The following is a 24,779-nucleotide window of genomic DNA, read 5'->3' on the forward strand; positions in this document are numbered from 1 at the left end:
CCCTAAAGGATATAATGTCTGGAAAAGCAATGGATGTCAACAGTTACTGAATACATTCCTCACATTATCCTACCAACCCCACAAAAACAGACATTGCTCGATGAACAGACCAAGCATAACAGGCAAACATCTGGCCAGTCTGTGGACAACATGCCAGTTGAGAGGTATGTCAGAGGCATATCACTGTCAGATGTCAAGTCACCCAGTAAATGCATGTCCAGACTAACCCCGTCAATCTAGCAACCCTCCGTGTATATAACAGCACTAATGACATACAATCTGTACCCAATTCTGGAGCTTTGTCTCCCATGTTGTTGGCCTGTCTCCACATGTCCTGTCCTGTGAGGTATTTCCACCTTCTGTCTGTGAAGCTGTAGCCCCCACACCTCCATAATGTCCCCCGCATGGGCAAGAAAAATGGGCAAGGCCCACATGAAGGGCGTCCCATATGTTGGAACTAGCAGCAGTGTCCAGGCCAACACCACAATACTATGTGGGCACCTACATAGCTTTATGGTCTCAGCAATACCCGACAGGACAACATCAACCCCCTCAAGGTAGGCTGAATACCTGTGGTGGACAGAGCAATACGCAACTACCATCATTGGTGGAAATAATTGCAGGATGGGCCAAGAAGGAACAGGTGCCTCATTGGAAGCCATGTCACCTTGTTCTGCAGAAGCAAATAAGATCACAGGTGATGTACACTAAGGCTGTCTTTGAGTGCAAACTGGAGACATCCCCCAGACCAATCACTAGGCCTTCCAGACATGCGTCTGCAATTCCAGAGGCAAGACACATATCTGCTTTGTAGTGGTGGTCAATAACACAATATACACATATGCCATGGATATAGGCAACTGGCTGCAGACAGGTGAAGTGTAAAGATCCCGCCCTGTTCACCCATAGGTAGACATGTGCATGCACAGCACATGCCCCCCTCCCCTCATGATCAGGAAGCAGGTCTGTAATGCCCTCTCAGAGACAACACATAGAGGTCTCCATAGGCCTGATACCATTCCTGGCTGCATCCAACATGAGCACAGGCATGGGATCTCAGACCCATTCTGCAGTGTAGTCAACCACAGCCTGAGCCTGTCATCCCATCTGCACAGAGGACAGACAGAAAGTTGATAGAAAACAGGTTATGCATTAGCATTAATGTTCAGAAGGATACAAGTCTGAAACTGAAATGTATGTCATAATGTCATGACAGCAGTCCTCAATACCATGGCCAAAAACCACAATACTCTCCATTTAATATAGTAATATAATATTAATATCCAATAGGCGATAAATAAAAATATACAGCTCAAATCACCAAACCCAAATAGTGTAGTAGTCTGAGTCCCAGCTTTGCATGCAGGTGTACACGGTTTGAGTAATACAACAGGAAATCCAAATCTACATGGGAAAGCAGTGTTAAAAGTGCTGTGTTCATATTAAAATATGTGGTAAGTTATTTTTGTCACTCAGGGTAGTGTAGCTGGTGTAAAATGGATGTGTGAGTACATATAACATGTGAAAACACCCATGTATACACGTGTCCCATACAGTATAGTTACACCCCTTACTACTACAATGAAACCACATAAAGCCATGTCATGTGAGGGACATCATATACACTTACTAAATTAAGTCATTAGTGTGATATATTATGAGAATGAACTATGATCAATGGTTAGCAATGTTCAGCTATGCTTAGCAGGTTTAACAACACATTTATGTTGTCCTCACCCCTCTCTCTGGGGTATGAGTGTCCAAATTAGGGTCTATATTATAACATTGAAGTTCTCTAACATCGAATGTTATAATATCGAACCTGTAATGTCGACCGCTGAAAACAGCAAAGGTGCAAGACACTGAATTCTTTCCCAGGGAAAGAATTCAGTGGGCCATTGCTGTGGCTTCATTGTTTTCAATGTTCGATATGTTGGAGCATTACGGGTCGGGCTCAGGTAAGTGTGCAATTGTGTGTAGGTTAGGGTTAGGGGGTGGGTTAGGTGAGTTAGGGTTAGGGATCGGGTCAGGTAAGTGTGCGGGTTGTGTGGACGTTAGTGTTAGGGCACGGGTTCAGGTAAGTGTGCGATCGTGTGTAGGTTAGGGTTAGGGGACGGGTTAGGTGAGTTAGGGTTAGGGTGTGGGTCAGGTAAATGTGCGATTGTGTGTAGGTTAGGGTTAGGGGGCGGGTTAGGTGAGTTAGGGTTAGGGCGCGGGTGAGGTGAGTGTGCGATAGTGACGGACCATAGGGTTAGAGTTGGGTTAAGGTAAGTGGATAGCTAGTACTGTATGTAAAGTTTAGTTTAGGAGGTGTAGGATTTTAAGTGTATGTGTATGGATGGCTGTTTTTTGTGTGTGTTTGTGTTGTGTGTATGTTTCTCGGAATAGCGAATTTTTTCCCTGGGAAAAAATTCGCTATTCTGACTGTTTCATGTTTTCACAGTTCGGTATTTAGGGTTCGATATAATAACATTCAATGTTAGAGATTCGACATTATGATATAGACCCCCAACTTCACCTCCAAAGTCTGTACAAATGCCCAGCTGTTGCTGTATAAGAAATGGACAGCTATGGACCTTCTGTACACCTGTCCTGCACATCCGTAGCTATCTTCCATATTGTTCTTCCCTCTGCTTGCCCCGTTTCTACCACATTCCTATCACCCCTTTCTCTTTTCTTTTTAAAAATTAGTGTTGGTGTAAGCATGAGTAAGTGGTTATAAGTGGGAGTAAGAGCAACAAAATTACAAGCCCTGTCAGGTTTTAACTCAGAGGCCCTGTACACCATAGTCATAGCAATGTACCACTACACCATTTGAGCTGTAGGGATTGCAGATACTTTTTCCAAAATATGCTCATTCAACAGTAGGTAAAAGATTCCATAGCATAAGTCAGGCCTCGTATTTATACATATACACATGTATATATGTATGGAGATGCATAGATATGGGCAAATATATACATAATATAAATAGTGATATACATATAAAATATGCACATATGCACACACACACACACACATATATATATATATATATATATAAAGTAACTATACATATATATATATATATATATATATATATATATATATATATATTTAACATGTAGTGCAGTCATATCTCCGAATCATACCTACCAACCCCTCTCTGCAAGAAAACTGGCCCAAGGCTGTCCAAATGGGGGGACAATGGGACAAAACTAGGGACATATTTCAAATAACGCTCTTATAAATGTAGAATGTTGTCAGAATGGCAGGGTATGTTTCAGCATACATGTTCTGAAGGATGTGAGTTCTGAAAATTAAATGTATGTCATTATTTACTGTCAGAAATCCTCAGATCCACACAGTGATTTACCAGGAATTTGAAAATAATGCATTTGTGGAACAGACCAGAAATATGAGCAATAAACCTGGATATACTGCAACAATCCAGACAGTCCAAAGGTAGGCTCAGAACCCCTTAGTGCAATGAACCTGGGCCAGGCCTGACAAAGTGGGGGGAGAAAGCCATGGAAATAGGGACATATCAGAAATACTGGAGTAGATAGGCTGACACAGTTGCTGCAGTAACACCCTCATGTCTATCTTAACATATATTGACTGAAATAGCACAAGTCCAACACTCAATTACCTCCCACTAGTTTGTGGCCGAAATCCTCACATCAGCCTTCTGATGTGTCAGAAATACACAACACTTATGGGAGTCAGGCAACACTACGTCCTACAAATATCTGGACATAACATCACATTAGGCAAACTACACTCAGCTGCTAAGCATGTCACCAAGCACTGTTCAAACTACAGTCAGACTGACACAACACTAATCCAAATCTGCTAGGGGGAATTACACATGTACTGGCAAATATATCAGGCACTACAGGGATGTAACAGCACTGAAAAACAGACACCAGTGTGAAAGTGCATACCCACAACCAATTCAACCATAGCCACAGTGACATACCACTAAGCCAAAGGAACAGTACAGTATAAGGACTGTGTGAACAAAAGCATTTCAACATATTTGCCACTCACACACCACCACCACATATACTGGCCCAATTCACAGTGTACTATGATATCTGACTGTGGTATGGGACATGTCTCAGTCTGCCCCTGCAAACGTATACAGTTGATATACCACGAGAAACAGGAGCAGCATGTACAGGCAGATAGAAAAGGACCCATAACACATACATCCACCCCCCTCTCTACACAGGCCAGATAACATTGACACTATACCCTGCTACACAATCCTAAAAGTCTCTCGAAATACACCGACCTCTCAGCTGTATAGAGTCCCACAGAATGTCCAGACTTTCCCCTCATATATAAGGCCTCTTCCACATAACATATCTGGAAGTCTGATACATCACTGGGATAATGTCAGGAATGTGGGCACTAAATAATCATATACCATACCTATCAACCTCTTACTGCATGACATCTGGACAAAGCCTGACATAATTGTGGGACAGAGGCCCAAAAACAGAGGCATATTCAAAATATTGCTGTTATAAACTGAGAATGTTGCTATTCTAACAGGGTTAGTTGTAACATATCTTTTCTGAGGGATATGAGGTCAGAAACACAAACGGATGTTAGCAGTTATTGACTGCAATCCCCAAGGTATGCTACTGATTTTCCAAAGACAAAAAATGTCTGAGGAACACACCAAACACTGGAGTCCAAATGCTGGTCATTCTGCGGATAGCCCTACAGGTGAGAGCTATGTCAAACACATAACACTGTCAGAGTTAAAATCATCCAGAAACTCCATGTCCACACAAACCTTGTTAGATTAGCCTTAATCCAAATGTATAACAGCAATACATGCATTCTGTCCCTATGTCTAGAACATTCTCTCCCATGCTATTGGGCTATCTCCACAGTTTTGGTTGTAAGAGGGATTTTCAAATACCCTCTGTGATGCTGTTGTTCACACACCTCCATGAAGTCCCCCTCAAAGGCAAGGAAAATGGCCAATGCTCACATGATGTACTCAATAGCAGGAGTGTGTTGCTATGCCATTGGCTATATGAATAACAACACAGCTGTCCTGCATGCAATTATCAAGTGGGGAAACCAATTGGTGCACAGGCCATCAGCTGCTCATGAGCATTACCTACAAAAGGCACGTTGCTGCCTATGAGAGCGAGAGAGAGACAGAGAGAGAGAAAAACATTGAAAAGAAAAAGAAAAAACAAGCAGGATATAACCACCTACACTTGAATAAAACAAACAGGTATGTCAAACAAGGAAGCATGTAATAGACTGCAGTAGGGGGTATGTAAGAATGTGAAATAAGAACTGTAACATATATGTCTCAACAAGACTTGCTGTAATGATATATTGCTAATCAGAACCTATGGCCATAGCATCTGGGTCTGTCTGCAGTGACATAGATCATGTCAGGCCCCTGAGCCACCCAGGGAAAGGATGTCTCACATATGACTACCTACTGCAGTGTGTGTTGAACAATACTAACTGTGACAATGCTAGGCCAGCTACTGGGATGTCGTACATATCCATATCTTACTTGTGAATGCAACTATGATATACTTGGTTGTCTCAGAAATGTGAGAGACCTATGTATGCATAGCAAAGTACTGTTGCACACGTGTGTTGAACTGCATGTGATATACTGAGCTCATACCATTAAACTGTCCAGTGTTATGCACACTGGCCATATGTGTGCCTCATGTTTGTAGTCATTTACTCATACAGTTGTGTTATGACTGGCAAATCATTGGCAAATCTGTGAAGACTGACATTACAACATCTCCTTCTTTTTTCTTCTGGCTATTCCCATTAGAAGTGGCCACAGTGGATCATCTGTTGCCATTTCTGCCAGTCCTTTGCATCCTGATCTGTCACACGAACCACCTGCATGTCTTCTCTCACCACATCCAGGAACCTTATCTGAGGCCTTCCTGTTTTTCTCTTACCTGGCAGTGTCATCCTTACCATCCTTTTCCCAATATACTCAGCATCACTCTGCAGCACATGTCCAAACTGATGTAATCTTGCCTTTCTGGCTTTGTCTCAAAACTGTCCAACATGGGCTGACCCTGTCATATGCACATTGCTAATCCTGTCCCCCCTCGTCACAACCAGTGCAAATCATAACATCTGTAACTCTGCCACATCCAACTGGGACTCCTGCCTTTTTGTCAATGACACTGTCCCCAACCCATATAACATAGCTGGTCTCACTACCCTGTTGTAGACCTGTACCAGTCTTACATATAGCTCTGCCACTCATGACTTCCTCATACAATACCACAACTCCCCTCTAGGCACCCTATCATATGCTTTCCCTATGTCCAGAAAGACACAAAGCTACCCCTGACTCTGTACTACTCCATCAACAATCTCAGAGTAAACATCGCATCTGTAGTGCCCTTACCTAGCATGACAACAAACTGCTGACTACTACTCATTACTGCCCTGCTTAACCCAGCTTCCACTACTCTTTGCCGTGATTTCATGCTGTGGCTAATTAATGTCATCCCTCTGTAGTTACTACAGATCTGCACATCAATCTTATTCTTAAAATGGTACACAAACACTTTTTCTCCACTCCACATGCAGCCTCTCACTTTCCAAGATATCATTAAACAATCTGGTGAAAAACACCACTGCCATTTCCCCTAAAACCTCCATGCTACCACAGTTATGTCATGTGGGCCAACAGACTATCCAGCATTTATCCTCTTCATAGCTATCCTTACTTCCTCCTTTGGTAAGCCATTGCACTTCCTGATTCACCATACCCACATCATCCAACCCGCTCTCTCTCATTCTCTTCATTCATCAGCCTCTCAAAATACTCTGTCCGTCTGCTCAACACACCCTCCTCACTTGTGAGTACGTTTCCCATACTATCCTTTATCACTCTTATCTGCTGCACATCTTTCCTAGCTCAGTCCCTCTATCTCCCAACCGGTACAAGTCCTGTCATCCCTTCTTAGTGTCCAACCTGTCATAGAAGTCCTCATATGCCTCATCCTTAGACTTTGCCACCTCTATCTTTGCCATGCACCTTATCTCCTTATATTCTGACAATCCCACTCCTTCATCCCCAACCTCTTTTTCTATATACTGCCCTGTACTTCCTCAGTCCACCACCGGGTGTCCTTGCACTCCTTCCTCCATCCACATGTCACACCAAGCACCTTTCTAGCTGTTTCCCTTACTAGCTCTGCTGTACTTACCCAGATATTTGGTAAATTGTCGCTGCCACCCCAGTGCCTGTCTTAACTTTTCCCTGAACTCCACCTCAGAATCACCCTTTTCCAGTTTCCAGCATCTGATTCTTGGTGCTGCCCTCACACTCCTCCTCTTCTTGATCATCAACGTCATCTTACAGACCAACAGTTTCTGCTGCCTAATTACTCTTTACCTTGTCAACACTTTACAATATCCAATCTCCTTCAAACTGGCCCTCCTACATTGGATATATTCCACCTGTGTGCATCTCCCTCCACTCTTGTATGTCACCTTATGCTCATCCTTCTAGTTATAGTATGTATACACCACAGCCACAACATCATACATACCCATCCCTTCCTTATCCCCTCTGTTCCCTTCACCAACATGGCCATTGAAATCTGCTGCAATCACAACTCTTTTACCCTCACATACAGTCATCACCATGTCATCCAACTGACTTCACACTTCTCTTTCCCATCCACAGCACAAGCAACTTGCATATCATATGCACTAACAGCATTCATCATTACACCATCCATTTCCAGATTCATAAACATCACTCTATCAGACACTCATGTCATCCTCCAAAAATACCCTTGGCATACTGTTATATCAGGATAACCCCTACCACCTTTCCCCTCCCATCCACACCCTGATAGCACAATTGTGACGTGGCTCTGATACACCTAGCTGTACCCCCCTTACATCTGGTCTCTTGCACACACATTATATCCACCTTCCTCTGGCCATCATATCAGCTAGCTCTGTTCTTATACCAGTCATACTGCTAACATTAAAAGTTCTTACCCTCACTACCACACTCCTAGTCTTTCTCCTCTCTTCCTGCCATATGAGTGTTGGGCATCCTCCAGTGTATGTGTGTCAATGCAAAGGCTACTGTGCTATTGAATGATTCAAGTGAATTATAGCAATATTAAAACAGTGTCACTACTTTTGTCCCATTGCCCCCCATGTATGTGTGGCATCCTACAGATGTCCTGCTATTATGGGTTGAGAGGGATGACTGGGCAGGAAGAGTGTGAATACAGTGTGCCATACTGACATAGAACAGAAATGTATATCGGGTATTACCTGTGCACATGTCACTATGAGTATGTGTATCTGGCTGCCTCATAACAACAGACATGGGATGCAAAATGTCAGATAAATAAGATGTACATGCACACATGTGTAATCTTAGTTACTGTGCATCTAAAAGAGTGACATTTCTACAGCTACTGGTTGTTGCATTGCCCCGACACAGCCATGGGTACTACAATAAGCATAGACAATAAAATCCACGAACTTCAGGCTCCTTCTTTACTTTGAAAACTTTAATTTTAGATTTAACTTTAAAACAGCAAAGAACAAGTAAAACCACAATAAATCATGCGCTTTCTCCCAGGCTTTTTCAAGACAAGTTATAAGCCATTTTCTTTGACCTTTTATACAGGAATGTTATGTGCAATCATGTGATCAATTAAACATTTAATTATTTAATTGTCACAGTTAGTTAACTCTTTGTTTCCAGAAAAAATACTTTTTAAAACTGTCCTGTGTGCTGATTATGTTGAAGCAACAGTTTTCATGCCAATGGCCACATATTTGGCCATTGGCATGCTTAATGCAACATATGCTCCCTTTATTTGGAGATGACATAGCTCCATTTTTAATTTTGCAGAAATGTACTCAGTTGTCAGCTGAGTACATTTCTGTTAACACGCCCGTTACACGGACTGGTTTCGTTGTGGATCGCTGAGATACCTCATTTGCATATCTTTGAGCTGCAAATGAGGTATTGAGCATTTCCATCGCCAGTCCGCGTAAGAGACGTGTTAGCTGTCTCTTACACGGAGATTTGGGCTGTTCCTGAATCAGGAGGCTTACACGGAGGCTTACACTACTCTTGAACTCCGTGTAAGCCTTCCTGAATCTGGCTGAGAGTTTTTAAGTATTTAAAACAGCCAATATATTTATTTATACATTTATTATATTTATTTTATTTGTATCATTACATTTTAAATGTTTTAAATATTTTATACATTTGTTATATGAGATGAAATTTTACTGCAACGTAATAATTTGATGGCAGGTTTACACATTATTATACTTAAAATGCAAATATGCAAACAACTTAAAGGTTTTCTAACCATTTAACACCATAAACTAAACTATTGTTATATTGAAACTAAGAACTGTATGTTGCTAGTAGTTCTTTACTCAGGTATTCAACATAATCAGCACAGGAGAGTTTTAAAAGTATTTTTCTGGAAACAAAGAGTTAACTAACTGTGACAATTAAATAATTAAATGTTTAATTGATCACATGATTGCACATAACATTCCTGTATAAAAGGTCAAAGAAAATGGCTTATAACTTGTCTTGTAAAAGCCTGGGAGAGCCTGGGTGAAAGCGTTTGATTTATTGTGGTTTTACTTGTTCTTTGCTGTTTTAAAGTTAAATCTAAAATTAAAGTTTTCAAAGTAAAGAAGGAGCCTGAAGTTCGTGGATTTTATTGTCTATTACCAGTTGGTTTTCGTGGTGCTTTGCACTTGAACTTTGTCTTACTACAATAAGCATGATGATCTGTTTGAAATTGGAGTGGTGTCCAGATGTGTTATGACTGTATGTCCATGCCTACTACAAACAGTTGAACACCAACATAGCTGTATGTACTCAGCAATACCTTACTCGTAAACCCTGTCTCCACCAAAGTAGAGTAATCCCCTTTGCTGGACAGCAGCAATACACAAACCACAGACTTGGTCCCTATATTGGCTGTGCAGGGCAAATTAGGAGCTGGCACCAACTTGGCATCAAGTCAGCCTTTGTCTGATCAAGCATATAAGGTCACAGCTGGAGTACTGTAAGGCTAACATTGAGTACAAATTGAACACATTCACCAAGGCCAGTTACAAGGCCATCTTCACATATGTCTGCAGTCTCGGAGGCAACAAACCAACCCACCCTGTAATGGTGGTCAATCAGAACACTTACACACACAACATAGCTATAGCCAACCTGCAGCAGATAGGTTTACGGCAAACATCACCCCCGGCTCAGCATCACTATAGGTGGATATGCACAGCACCCACACCCCTCCCCTCATCACCAGTGAGCTAGTACATATTACCTACTGAAAGGCAACAAACTTAAGTATCCATGGGACCTAATAACATCCTTGTCCGCATCCTACATGAACTCAGGCATGTGCTCCCAGCTCCATTACACACTGAAGTCACACCAAGCCTTGGCACCATCCACACCCCATCCACATTGAAGATGGCCAATGTCATCCCTCAACACAGACATGAATGAGGATTGCAGGAATATGAAATTAACTAGCCCTAATTGTGGGGAATATGATACATCAAGACCAGCAGTGCAATGCAAGCAGATTAGCAGTAAGCTGATAGATTACAGGGGTATGTTGTGGTTGTGAGTGGTGGCTACTGGTATTCAATGTAGCTGTGCAGGTTCTCTACATACTGTTGCCAAATGTATGAGGTCCTGTGATGTGTTTCCCTTTTTATGTCTTCCATATGCAATGTCGCATTAGCAAAAGTCTACTTTCTCAATGGCTGAGACAAATATAATCATAGAAGCCATACTACAGAACCATGCCATAACGTTTGGCCGGAGACAGCAACATCTGTGGGAGAGGACCGGCCAGTGGGATGACCTAGTCCACAGGGTAAATGATGTCAGCCTACATGCACATACATACAAGCAGGTCCAGCATTGTGCAAATGATCTCATACGCCATGCCCGGCAAAGGGCTGCTGCAGTGGCCAGGGACCACACAGCCACAGGTTGGGGCCCAGCCATGCAGCCCCCACTGACACCCACTGAGGAGCTCCTCAGCAACCTTGGGGCACTCATCCCAGTACAACATGAGGGTACAGACCCCCCATATGCTGGAGGTGGGTGGCACCCAGACAATGGAAGAGGAATGTGTAGGTAAGGCCCCAGTGGACATTACTGGACTAGTGTTGCAGATATACTTGTATTTGTAGAGTATCTATATGCATGTGTCAGGTCAGATTGCAGTTGTGGATGGGGTTTTCTAATGCACAGAAGTGCACATCTATGGTGAAGAACAGCAAATTGTGTAGTACTGGGGGTTGTATTGTAAATGTGTAGACATGCTGCATCCATCCTGTTCCAATGCCACATGTGAGTCTGCTGACAATACTTCTCTCCCACAACTACCTAGGTTCCTCTGGTCTGCATGTAGGATGACATCCTGAAGCTGGTGAGTATGGAATTTGTCTGTTGTGGTTTGCCAATACCCCAGGCATGTGAAGGTCATGCAATGTACCATGCACACAACTGTCACTCATAGCCCTATTGCTTTATGTGCATGTTCACTTGCGGTGGGGTTAGCTGCATTGCATCACAGTGGTCACCACAGGGGCCTATCTGAAGAGAATGTAACATCCCTGTAGCATACCTCACAACCTGTCAGTGCAAGACTTCTGGACAGAGATCAACAAAATGGGGGTACAAATGGCCTAAGGTTGGGACATGTGTGAAACATTACTCTCATACAGTGGATATAAACAGTGTACACACCTCTGTTAAGATGCCAGGTGTTTGTGATATATATAGAAATTGAGACCACAATATGTCAGGCCACATATTTTCCAACCAGTAATGTGACCTATGACATGAACAATGCAGTTGTAAAACCAATCAATCTGTTGGGCACCAAATATGGAGAATACAAACCTTACAATAAGCTGAATGCATATGTGTGCACACCCTTCAAATAATATTTTATTGCAGCAGCTTCTGATTTACTGATAGAATTCAGTCTGCTTGGGTACACACCTGCCATCAAGTAAAGGCACTCTGAGTAACCAAATAGTCTGTTGTCCAAGTAGGATATTCATGACATTTGCTCAGTTGCCTGCAACGGCAACAGCCATGGCTCGCAGCCAGCTTACAAAGCAGCAAAGGGATCTCATATTTGAAAGGTATCTGTCAAGAGTAGGGTACAACAGCATTACCACAGCATTGCATACACCATGGAACACAGTGGAGAAAGTTGTCAAAAGGTGGATTGAATATGGGACAATACTGCTGTTGAAAATAACCTGACGTCCCTCCAAAAATGATGACAAGACATGTCAAAACCTGGTCAGGGAGGCTACCAGGAGACATACAGCAACACTGAGGGAGTTGCAGGAATCTTTTGCAAGTACTGGTGTGTACTACATGTGAGAAGATTCTCCAAAAAACACCAAATCCAAGCAACAAAACTAGTTAAATATGCACAAAAAGGCAACAACAAAACCGCACACCGCGTACTTAAAATAAATACGAAATTTATTGAGCGTGCTTTCGTCAAAACACTTCTTCAGAATAACAAATAAATCAATAAAATTTCCTTTTAAAAACACATTCAGCATTTCATAGGTTGAATAATTCCCAGGAATCAGTCAGTCCCAGGAAGGATCTACATTAGTAGGTAAAGGGTTTGGGACCATTTGGCTTAAGAAAAAATATTATTGTTTTTCTAAAGGTATGGTGTATCTTGCAGTCTGTGATTTCTCTTATAGTTTCTACATAGGAAAAACTATTAGAGTTCTAAAACAAAAAAATCTACCAACATCTTTACAATATAAGACAGAAAAATGAGGGCAATGCCCTCTATAAACATATTAAGAAGTTTTCCACTCATTAATTTAAATTTTTGGTCATTGACCATGTGGACCTGGGTTCTAGAGGGGGACCTTCAGATGTATATCTTGAGTTTCTTGAACTCAAATGGCAGATCAGAAAAAATGCTTGTATTGCACCTGGCCTTAATGATAGATTGTCTCTTGGCTCTTTGTTAAGGTTAAAATCAATGTATTTTATTTAATAATATTTATCAGTGGTTGACCTAGGTAAATGTCACTACTTTTATTTGAATTGATGGTCTTTTATTCATACAATATTTTTTCAGGGATATTGTACTTATGAACACTGGGTGTTTTGAACCTGAAGTACTGTGAACAGGTTTTCATTAATGTTTATGTGTTAGGGGAAATGATGTCAAGCCATGCGGGATTTATTCAACCTATGAAATGCTGAATGTGTTTTTAAAAGGAAATTTTATTGATTTATCTGTTATTCTGAAGAAGTTGTTTGACAAAAGCGTGCTCAATAAATCTCGTATTTATTTTATTAAGTATGTGTTATGTGGTTCTGTTGTTGCCTTTCTGTGCATATTTTCCTAGTTTTGTTGCTTGGATTTGATGTTTTTTGGTGTCTTTGTTGCTGAATGGAAGGAGCTATACAGATGGAAGCCACTACAAGCATGGATATGGCTTTATTACTTCAAGCAGTGGCTTCACTTTCTAATACTGTGGCAGAACTAGCTAGTAAGGTTGATGTCTTAATGACCAAGCTGAATAGCAGGTCAAATTAATCAGCGGATGTTCAACAAAATTGTTCTCAGTCCTTTTGGCTCTCTGGGGTGACACCTGCTCAGAGAAATCAATGTCAAGGTAACCAACTGCCTGAGGCAGATTGCCTGACCAATGGGAATGCAAGTAATTATCAGCATGACTTGTCTGGGTGTGGAGTGAATGGAGGGGAAGCCAGTATGCCTGTAGCCTTGGAGCAATGGCTTAGGACTGAATTCAGTATCTCTAACATGGATTCGGCTGCTGCTGTTGAGTCGGGAAGTTTTGGAGAACAACTTAAATCATTCCAGGAATTTACATTTAAATATAAATGGCTGCAGCTGGAAAACAGCTATTTTCAGGTATGTTTGAACAGGGAACATATTCCTAAAGGCCTCCGGTCTTGGAAATGTCCGACCAGGTTAGTTAAAGATTCACAATTGCACAAAGAACTGTTAAAACTGTTTAATAGACAGGGATGCTAATTACTAAAAGTATTAATGGCTGATAACAAAAACAAAATGGTTCTGTTATTGAGGAACATTAATAGACTAGAAGCCTGTATAAAAAGTGATTTTTTGTTTGATACAAGACAAAATGAGTTTTTTAACATTTTCAGAGTTGTGGACATTGATTTGGAAAAATTAAAAACAAGGAAAGAAAAGAAATCGTTAAGGGACAAATGAGACTATGAGGCTAGTAAGGCCTACTCTGACCCCCCTTTGGGGCAGCAAGCTGCATATTTGAATGGGAATGGCAACAGTGATTTGTGTGATGAATTTAACTGTGAAGAGAGGTTGCGGAACCAGAACAGTCAGGGCCAGAAGAAGTGGAGGCCTGGGTTCCAACCTCGACAAAATCAATGGAGGGGGAGAGGAACAGTTTACCAGAATTAGATTTTATGAACTATGAAAACATGGACAATGATGGGGTTACAATTGTTAATAATCTTTGTGGTGATTTTACTGTTTACAACTACAGTCATGTTAATGTTGGGCCTGAATGGGCTGAAGTTTTTTTCCAAAGGTTTTAACTTTGTGTCTGAAAGGAAAACTAATTTAATTTATACCATTTTACAGTTGAAAATGTTTTGTAGGAAACTGAATCTTGCTCTGTTTTTTTCTGGTGATAAATTGAACCCTAATACAGGACAGTTGTCTAGACCTAGTTTGTTCATACCCCCTGTTCATCCAATGGTATAGAATTTTTAATCCCTTTGTGAGTTAGAAATTAGGGAAACTCTGACAAAGGGTAAACAGTTGGCACCCTCTAATTTGTCTGAGGATGAAACACTTCTGTTGAAGCATATTTTAGACAGAGGTGATATAAGACTTATGAAACTGGACAAAGGAGGGGGACTGGTTGTGATGGACAAGGAGGTGTATAATGGGAACATTTTCACTATGCTCTTTTGTTCCACATATACTGAAGTGTCCAAGAATGAGTTAAACTTGACTTACCGGAACATAGACTCGACTTTAGAAGAACTACTTTTAAATGGTCAGATTAGTTTGGATCTTTTTGATTTTTTGAGTTTTAAACATCCCAAAAGTCCAACTATTTTTGGAATCCTAAAGGTCCACAATTCTGTTGCACCCAATTGTCAATGCTAAAGCATCAAAGACTCTTTGCTTAGCAAAATATATTGATAGCAAAGTTAAACATGTATTAGATGATAGTTAATGGGTGATAAAAGATTATTGGGATTTTTTGGGAAAAATCAAGCCTGAGATGTATTTTGACAATTTGATTATGGTCACAATTGACATCTGTGACATTTTTTCTGTAATTCCCCACAAAATTGGGGTTGTTTGGTTCTATGACTATCTTTGTTTCAATTCTAGTATGGACCATATTACTATTTTAACACTCTGTACCTGTATGAAACTAGTACTCGACAACAATTTTATTACTTTTGAAGGCCAGATTTTTAAACAAACCCAAGGTGTGGCTATGGGTGCTTGTTGTGCCCTGGTTTTTGCCAACATTGTTCTTGCTTATTGGGAAGACTTGTACATTCTACACTCAGAATTTAAAAGCATGTGGGCACTGTATGGTCGGTATTTAGATGATTTGGTTCTTTTCTGGACAGGTAGTGAAGTTGATTTGGATAGGTTTTTTACATATATTAACAGTACTACACATTTCTTGAAATTTACTATGGTTAAAGATGTGTATCATTTAAACTACTTGGACATTACCATTAAGAAGTACCTTGATAGGAAGATTTTTACTTCCCATTTATACAGAAAACACACATATTCAAACTATTTTTACATTTTCAGAGTTGGCATCCATCTCAACAGAAGAAGTCCCTTGTTAAAGGGCAATATGTGAGACTTGCAAGGATGATTTCTGAGGAATATGATTTTTTGGCTGAATGTAATATACTGCATAACATGTTGGAAAAAAGGGGTTACCCTGCTGTCTTTGTTAATAGTATTTATAGTGAAGTATTGGAAAAAAAGACAGCAAGATACTTATAAAGTTTTGCATTTTTCTGGTCTTCCTGAAAAGGTAGAGAATGTAGGTGGTAACAGATTTGGAAGGGTTTTGATTCTTACCTACACTTTGGATTTATTTGATATAAAACAAATCATTAAAAAACTATGGTGCATTTTCAACCTTTGTGTAAGGTTGGTATACAACCCCTTATTATTTACAAAAGAAGTAAGAGATGGCAGTGCAATAGCAATCCAGCGATATACCAATGCAAATGAAGTAAAATGCAATTGAAGTAAAATCCAGTAGTATGTCAATGCATATGCCAAATTTTACTACTATGATAGATGATTTGCATGATTTGGTATGGAACTATCGTAAATTAGTTCATGAGAATGTATATTTTAAAGAGTGCATTATGCGTCAGCAGGTTCCCAAGCGGTTAAGATACTGAAACTTTCCAATGGGACTAAAAGAGAATAGTGCATTGCATAAGGAGCTTTTCCAACTCTTTGATCGGCAGGGGTGTGAATTTTTAGAGGTACTGACCAAACATAATGTTTATAAAATGGAAGAATTAAATGTTCAAATTGAAGCACTCGATGAAAAAATAAAGCAGCAGACATCATTTGCAGCTTGTCAAAATCAATACCTTGAGGTTTTTACTCAGGTTGATAACCATAGCAAATTGGTCACAGACAGAAAAACCCACAAACTACATGGAGATCAAATGGACTATTCCAATGGAAGAGCCTACCCTAAACCACCACGTGGACAGCGTCACAGTGAGCAAAGGGAAGAAACAGCTCTTCCTTCAAATAATAATGGCAGGCATAATTCTAATGAAGTGGATACAAACAACCAACAACAAATCCCTTTAGAGGAGAGTACCCTATGCAGGTCAGAACGGCTGTGAAACAAAGACAGCTATCAGGCGAGGGGCAATTCAGCGTACACATGGAGGAGGCAGAGAATGGGCTCACGCTCATGGAACAACTACAATTAGAACTGGTAGGTGAACAAATTCCACATAATACCTACCAACTTATCACTAATTCTACAGGGGACTATAACATTTACAATTATAGTCAGGTAGTTTTAAATATTCAACATGCTAATATTTTCAGCAAAGGTTTTACATTCATACCTAAGAGGTGAGCAAGGGTCACGGATTTAATAACAGAACTGAAGCTGTTCACTAGGAAGATGAACCTAGCTGTTATATTTCAACATGGGTCAACTATACAGAACAACCCAATGCATATCCCTAGTAGTTTTAATCCTCCCCTAAATCCTAAGATAAAACTATTTGAAGAATTATGTGAACTTGATTTTAGGAATCAACTTCAACAACAGAAAACTAAATATCCCATAAGCAATATCACCAAACAACAACAAGAAATGTTAAATGAGTTGAAGGCAAGAGGTGACTTACGTATTATGCAACCAGATAAGGGAGGTGAACTGGTGATAATGAATTTAATGGACTACAACCAGCTTATACTACAAATATTATATGAAGATGCATACATTGAAGCCTCTCTTAATGAAATTAATATTTCCAATGCTAGAATTGACTATTATTTAGAAGACATGCTGATGCAGGGGCAAATAGCAAAAGAGGCCTATGCCAATATGCATGTACAAAATCCCAGAATACCAATTATTTTGGAGCACCCAAAATTCACAAGGACTTACAAAACCCACCTCTACATCCAATTGTGGATGCTGGGGGCTCAAAAACATATTTTATGGCCAAATATGTAGACATGCAACCGAAAGAAAAAGTATTTGGTCTACAATATATATGTCATGATTCTTGGGACTTTCTTTAAAAGGTCAATATGACACATATACCAAACGTTGAAAATATCACATTTATCACTGTGGATGTAAAAGATCTTTTTACATGTATACCTCAGGATGTAGGGTTGGAATGGTTTACAGATTTTTTCACAGAAATAATGGTCATCCCTCAGGATGACATCAACACTTTATCACTTTTGTTGCAATTGGTTTTAACTAATAATTATTTATACCATGATGGTCACTATTTTAAGCAAATAAAAGGGGTAGCAATGGGCTCCCCTGTAGGCACACTGTATGCAAATGTAGTTATGGCCATGTGGGAACATAATTATTTATTCCAGTCATATTTTATGGAATATGTTAGCATGTATTGCCGCTTTCTGGATGATCTCTTTTTTATTTGGAATGGTCCCATAGAAATCATAGACGAGTTTGTGCAATGCATTAATAATTCAACTGATTTTTTAAAGTTTACTTATGAAGTTGGAAGAAATTTCATATTTGGATGTTTTGCTGACAAAAAAATCAGTACAAGGTTGTCTAAAGGCCAACATATATAGGAAGAAAACTTATTCCAATAAGTTTTTGCATTTCACTAGTAATCATCCAAAACATGTAAAGAAAGCAGTTATCAAGGGACAAATGGTTAGTGCAGCACGAATGGTAATGGAAGTAGATGATTTTATGGAAGAATGTCGATATATTAGTGATATGTTTTTAAACAGGGATTATCCCAAACAATTTGTGGACAGCATTCTCTTTGAAGTAGTACATAAGAGAAATACAGGGTTTTATCAGCCCTTATTGGCAAACACTAGTACAATTGTTTCAGATTCACAAGAAGGGGAAACATCCTTTAACATGGAACGATCAAACACACAGTCTAATACAAATAGATATGGCAATATAGGTTTTATAACTACATACACCAAGGACTCTGCAGACATTATAAATCTCATGAGGAAAAATTGGACATTCATTATGAGAGACACCAAACTAGTTAAAGTTTTAGGTGTACGACCCTCAATTACTTATAAGAGGGACCGTAATTTAAAATGCATGTTCCAATGTAGTAGAGAAAATTCAAGGAACCATGAGAAAATGCAACATGTGCACATATTGAGCTTAGAAGTGGACCACTTGTCAATTATGGGTACAGAGATTAATGTTACAGGTAAATACAACTGCAACACAATGGGTGTTGTCTATGTGGCAGTATGCTCACACTGTTCAGCCTTTTATATAGGCAAAACAGAACGAAAACTAAAACAGCGCATTTATGAGCATATTTATGAAATTAATAAACAATCACATACCAATGCATTATATAGACATCTGGTACAAAATCCTACACATAAATTTAAGTTTATAGTATTAGAACATGTACGACCATCTCCAAGAAAAGGTCCATGGAAAGTGATTTTAGAATCCAAAGAATATTGGTGGCAGGTTCTTTTAAATGCCACACAGTTTCCGGGTCTGAATGACTCAATTTCTATTGCAAGCATTTTAAAACTTAAGGTCTATAATAGATAGAGTATTGTTTTATGGAAATTTTGTATAGTATCATGGTTTTATATAGGTATCACATATATATATATATATATATATATATATATATATATATATATATATATTTATTATGACATATGTAAACATGTATTTTAAACAAATATTTTAAACATACATTTAGATATGTACACTTATTACCATTTTATATTTAATTCAATGCAACTGCTAACTATTGAGTAATTAATTGGATAATTGATTGTAATTAGTGAATACCGATCACTATATAAGAAGTTTCTTTTATTGTAATGGTTGTCTGAAGAAGGCTGGTGTCACAGCCGAAAGCACTTACCTAACTTTTCAATAAACTTGGATTCCTTATTTTACCTGGATTTATTTCATCTGCATTGGCATACTATTGGATTTTACTTCAATTGTATTTTACTTCAATTGCATTGGTATATCGCTGGATTGCTATTGTGCTGCCATCTCTTACTCAGTTTGTTAGTTGTTGTTTTTTCTTTCTCTGTTTACAAAAGGGACATGTCCTTGAAGGGACTAACTGAGGTGAAGAAAATGGAAATTTGTGGACACAGCTGGTAATAAATGTGGTAGATATGGTCAGTGTTCTTATATCATGGAAGGATCTAAACTAGTAGGTAAAGGTTTTGGGACCATTTGGCTTAAGAAAAAAATATTATTGTTTTTTCTAAAGATGTGGTGTATCTTGTAGTCTGTGATTCCTGTGACAGTTTCTACACAGGAAAAAGTATTAGAGCTCTAAAACAAAGAATCTACCAATATTTTTACGATATAAGACAGAAAAATGAGGGCAATGCCCTCTATAAACATATTAAAAAGTTTCCCACTCATTCCTTTAATTTGGGGTCATTGACCATGTTGTGGACCTGGGTTCTAGATGGGGACCTTCAGATGTATATCTTGAGTTTCTTGAACTCAAATGGCAGATCAGAACAAACACTTGTATTGCACCTGGCCTTAATGATAGATTGTCTCTTGGCTCTTTGTTAAGGTTAAAATCAATGTATTTTACTTAATAATATTTATCAGTGGTTGAGCTATGTAAATGTCACTACTTTTATTTGACTTGATGGTCTTTTATTCATACAATATTTTTTCAGGGATATTGTACTTATTAATACTGGGTGTTTGAAGTAGTGTTCACAGGTTTTCATTAATGTTTATGTGTTAGGGGAAATTAAATCAAATCATGTGTGATTTATTCAACCTATGAAATACTGAATGTGTTTTTAAAAGGAAATTTTATTGATTTATCTGTTATTCTGAAGAAGTCTTTAGACTAAAGCGCACTCAATAAATCTCATATTTATTTTATTAAGTATGTGGTGTGTGGCTCTGTTGTTGCCTTTCTGTGCATATTTTCCTAGCTGAGAAGACTCTGCCATATTCTGGATGCATCTGGCCTATGGGGTATGGTGAGAAGATGGAAGCATTTCCCCCACACCAAAAAACATCCAGTGGTGGATACAATTTGCAATATAGCACAGCAAGTCTCCCAAAGGCATGTGTGAAAATGTTTTATGGTGAAATGAGAATATGGATTGACCTCACAGCCACAATACCAAAAGGTATGTGTGGTGCACAAGCAACACCTCTCTTAACCTGAACACCAACATCCCCATGGTGAATCACACTGGTGGCAGTGGCCTGCTGTGGAGATGCTGTTCCAAAGATAGAACTGGGCCTGTAGTCACGGTGGTATTAATTCTGAACAGTTCCAAATAACACCCACATCTGTCCCAAATCCATCAGGCATCTGCAATAACTCTGAGGATGGGTAGAGGTGTCAGCCTTCAACATGACAAAGACCCGAAGCATACACCCAAAGCTACCTAAGAAAGGCTCCACCTGAACACACTCATGGTTATGGATTGGCCCAGTCAGAGCCTAGATCTACACCAGATAGACGCCCAGTCAGAGCCTAGATCTACACCAGATAGACAAACCCCAGTGTGACCTGATGAGGGCTGTGCACATGAGCTGTCTTTGCAATCTGACAGAGTTGGGTGACCTTTCCATGGAAGAGTGGCCAAATAATGCCAAGTCAATATGTGCCATGCTGATAGACACCTTCACAAGAGGAATGAATGCTGAAATTCACTTACAAGGTGTTTCAACAAAGTATCATTTTAAGGGTGTGCACACTTATGCAGACACCATATTGTACATATTGCAGTCATTATATTTTACATGTAACACATTTGTTTGTTCATCAGTTGGATTGCACAGGTCATATGTCAACATGAAAGGTGGGTAACATATTTGAATGCATTATTGTGGTGTCACCTTATATATTACAAGAGCATGGCATATTAACAGGGTTGTGCATACTTATCATATCCACTGTAAGCTTAGAAGGTTGGTGATGTAACAGGAATTGTGTGACCATACATTTACTGCTAGTTTGGAGGTCTGACACTCAAATGTATATCATTAATCAGTGATGTCACTCCTCAGATCATCCCAGTTATGTAACATAGAAACACAGGGCTCATGAGAAACAGAGCAAACATATGAGACAGACATCTACACATCCTGCGAGGATCTGTACAGTTGTGAGGTTTGTTCTGTACTACTTGCCCCTGTGCTATATAGGTGAACAGCAATGATGTGTACATGGGTGCAGTCTGTGCTGGGGAAAGGCCATCACCTACTAACACTAATCATGTATCCCAGAGATATATATTGTTAGTTACATGTAGTAAAACTGGCTGCAATGCATGATGTTGAGGGCCGTGTCATGCATGTCACCATTTGGGTAATGTGTGGTCTGTGTAACCGATTTGTGCCACCTCACCTGTAAGTGTGTTTGTGTGTGTGTGTGTGTGTGTGTGTGTGTGTGTGTGTGTGTGTGTGTGTGTGTACCAGCCAACCTCAGCATGCAAGTATTAATGTAAATATGTTGTCTTCCCCTCACAGGTGGCGATGGGGTTTGGGTTTCCTCCTGCTTGGGAACTGATGTCATTATTTCTGCAGACTCTGACAATGATGATAGGAATAGTGAGGTACAGGTGGGGTTGTCAGGGGCTGAATCTGTGCCATTGGTTGGCATCTCACACTTGTCCACACCATCCCTGTACACAGTGACAATGCACACACATACCTCGTCACCAGTGGCCACAGATGATGGACAGTTGGCAGGTGGTAGCATTGAACAGGCTAGTGTGGTGACTATGGCAGGTGTGAGTGTAGACACTGGCCATAGCCAGAGTGCAGCTGAGGTCCCACACAGGCAGATGGACAGGAGTGCTCACAGGAGGACTGCTGCTCATCAATCCGCTGTTGCAAGTGCCACAGCAGGAGTCACCAGGTGCATGTTTTGGGCTATCATGGATGCACAGGCACATAGTGCATGCCACTCCAGACAAATACCCAGGGTGGTGGATGCAACTCTCCCTGATTTACTTGCTGACATACATGACCTTGTTGAGGCCACATGTCAAAATACAGGTCATGAATAGACGGCGGGGTGAGACCTTGGCAATCCTCGACCATGGAATGTCTGTGCTACAGCATGTGGTAGGGTGATAGGCATTGGCCACATGGATGGAGGTCAGCAGCAACAACCTCTGAAAGTCTACGAGGCCATGCACCTTCAGACTCCGGTAGTGGCAGTGACACCAGCACTACCGAAGGGGGATTGCCATCAACATCACATCAGAGCAGGCCATGGGCACGTGTTCCTGTCCAGTCCGGTCAGGGGTATGGATCCAGTAGACAGCAGTTACCATCAGGAAGCAGTACTGCATCCGGCCTTGGGCCTGGTGGTGCCAGTAATACCCCTGGCAGGACTAGTTCCCATGTCCATGGCTGGAGACTGTGAACTGGACACCCTGCCATGTACAGCCCACAGCTGTCCAATGAACATGGCAGGGCACATGGCAGGGCAGCCACATGGCATGACTGTGTGCATACACACACACACACACACACACACACACACACACACACACACACACACACACACACACACATCTGTATCACAGGCAGGTCATTTCCAGACACACACAGCACCTCTGCACAGCCCATCTATTGGATACCCCTCCAAACACATACAAGTGGTGTCAACTGTATGGTCCAGTCTAGGCCTCTGGCAAACCCACATCACACCCTGTGCATAGGATGATACCTGTGCCATATCCCTGTCATGCCTACCATTGATGCAAGGACATGCTAATATGGGTCTGATGCACAGAGTGAATATAGTACAGTGTAGCTATATAATACTATGTACGGTGCTGTCTGCTTGCATTTGTTATGGGTACACATACAGGTGTATGTACCTTATTAGCCAAGATGCATTATTGCTGTTGTACCACTGACTGAATGTAGTCTGACATGCTGTATTCTGTTTGTGTTCCAAATGTCTGTGTGTCTGCAGGCTGTGGCCCTGCAAACATTCCCAAGAAGAAGTATGGTAGAGTGGGAATACACCAGCCATGTCATAGTCAAGGTACAGCTTTATATGTACATGTACCAGGAGTGTATGCATGCAACAGTGTGTGAGGGACACTGTTGTCAGACAGTGTGACCTTGCATACATACCCCTTGTCACAGACAGGCACCCTTCAGACATGTCAGCTGAGTGTTGTGCAGTACCACATGGTCATACATACAGAACAGGTTACTGAAGTACTGTCAGCAAGTCCTTCACAAGCATAGCCATTACATTAACTACAACAAATTCACCTGTCAACACCTGTTGACCCTGCAATTTCTTTCCAATACACTCAACCCCAAAGCAGTTGATGAGGGCATGCATGATACTGTGTATGACAGGTTTGTGGTATGTATTTCTGAGTTCACCAGGCAGAACAGGAAGACAAAATAGTATATCCTTTGCATACACACAGTAAAGACTGACACAGGGGATGTGACCGTAACATAAACACATTTGGCAATAGACAGATTAGTAAACCTACATTTCCACCTTGATGTACTGTACTACTGCATACACATGACATGCCCTGCATAGAATATATGCATGGGACATAACGCACCACTTCTTACAACACATAATGTTCTAAATGCCTTCATGGATGGTGAGATTACCCACCAGAAATAGGATGTGGAGTCATGTATTGCTCCTACAAGCCTGGACAAGTGGTAGTGTAGCAGACATTGTATCAGCATGATGTTTCAGTCAGGTATGATGCCTGATGCTGGCATGTGTGTCACTACACTCACTGTGGCCGATTTAATGACAATATCACATATATGGGCATTGGTAAGGGACACGGACCACAAATAGTTTGCAAATATCTGCATATTCCATAGCCATCTGTACAGAGGACTGGCATGGTGTGCACTATGGTTTAACATGCTTCCTATGAGGCAGATGCCATTACCATACTGTATAATGTAATGCC

This window comes from Protopterus annectens, chromosome 6.part0, assembly GCF_019279795.1.
Source record: "Protopterus annectens isolate FY-2018-M chromosome 6.part0, PAN1.0, whole genome shotgun sequence".
NCBI lineage: Eukaryota > Metazoa > Chordata > Ceratodontiformes > Protopteridae > Protopterus > Protopterus annectens.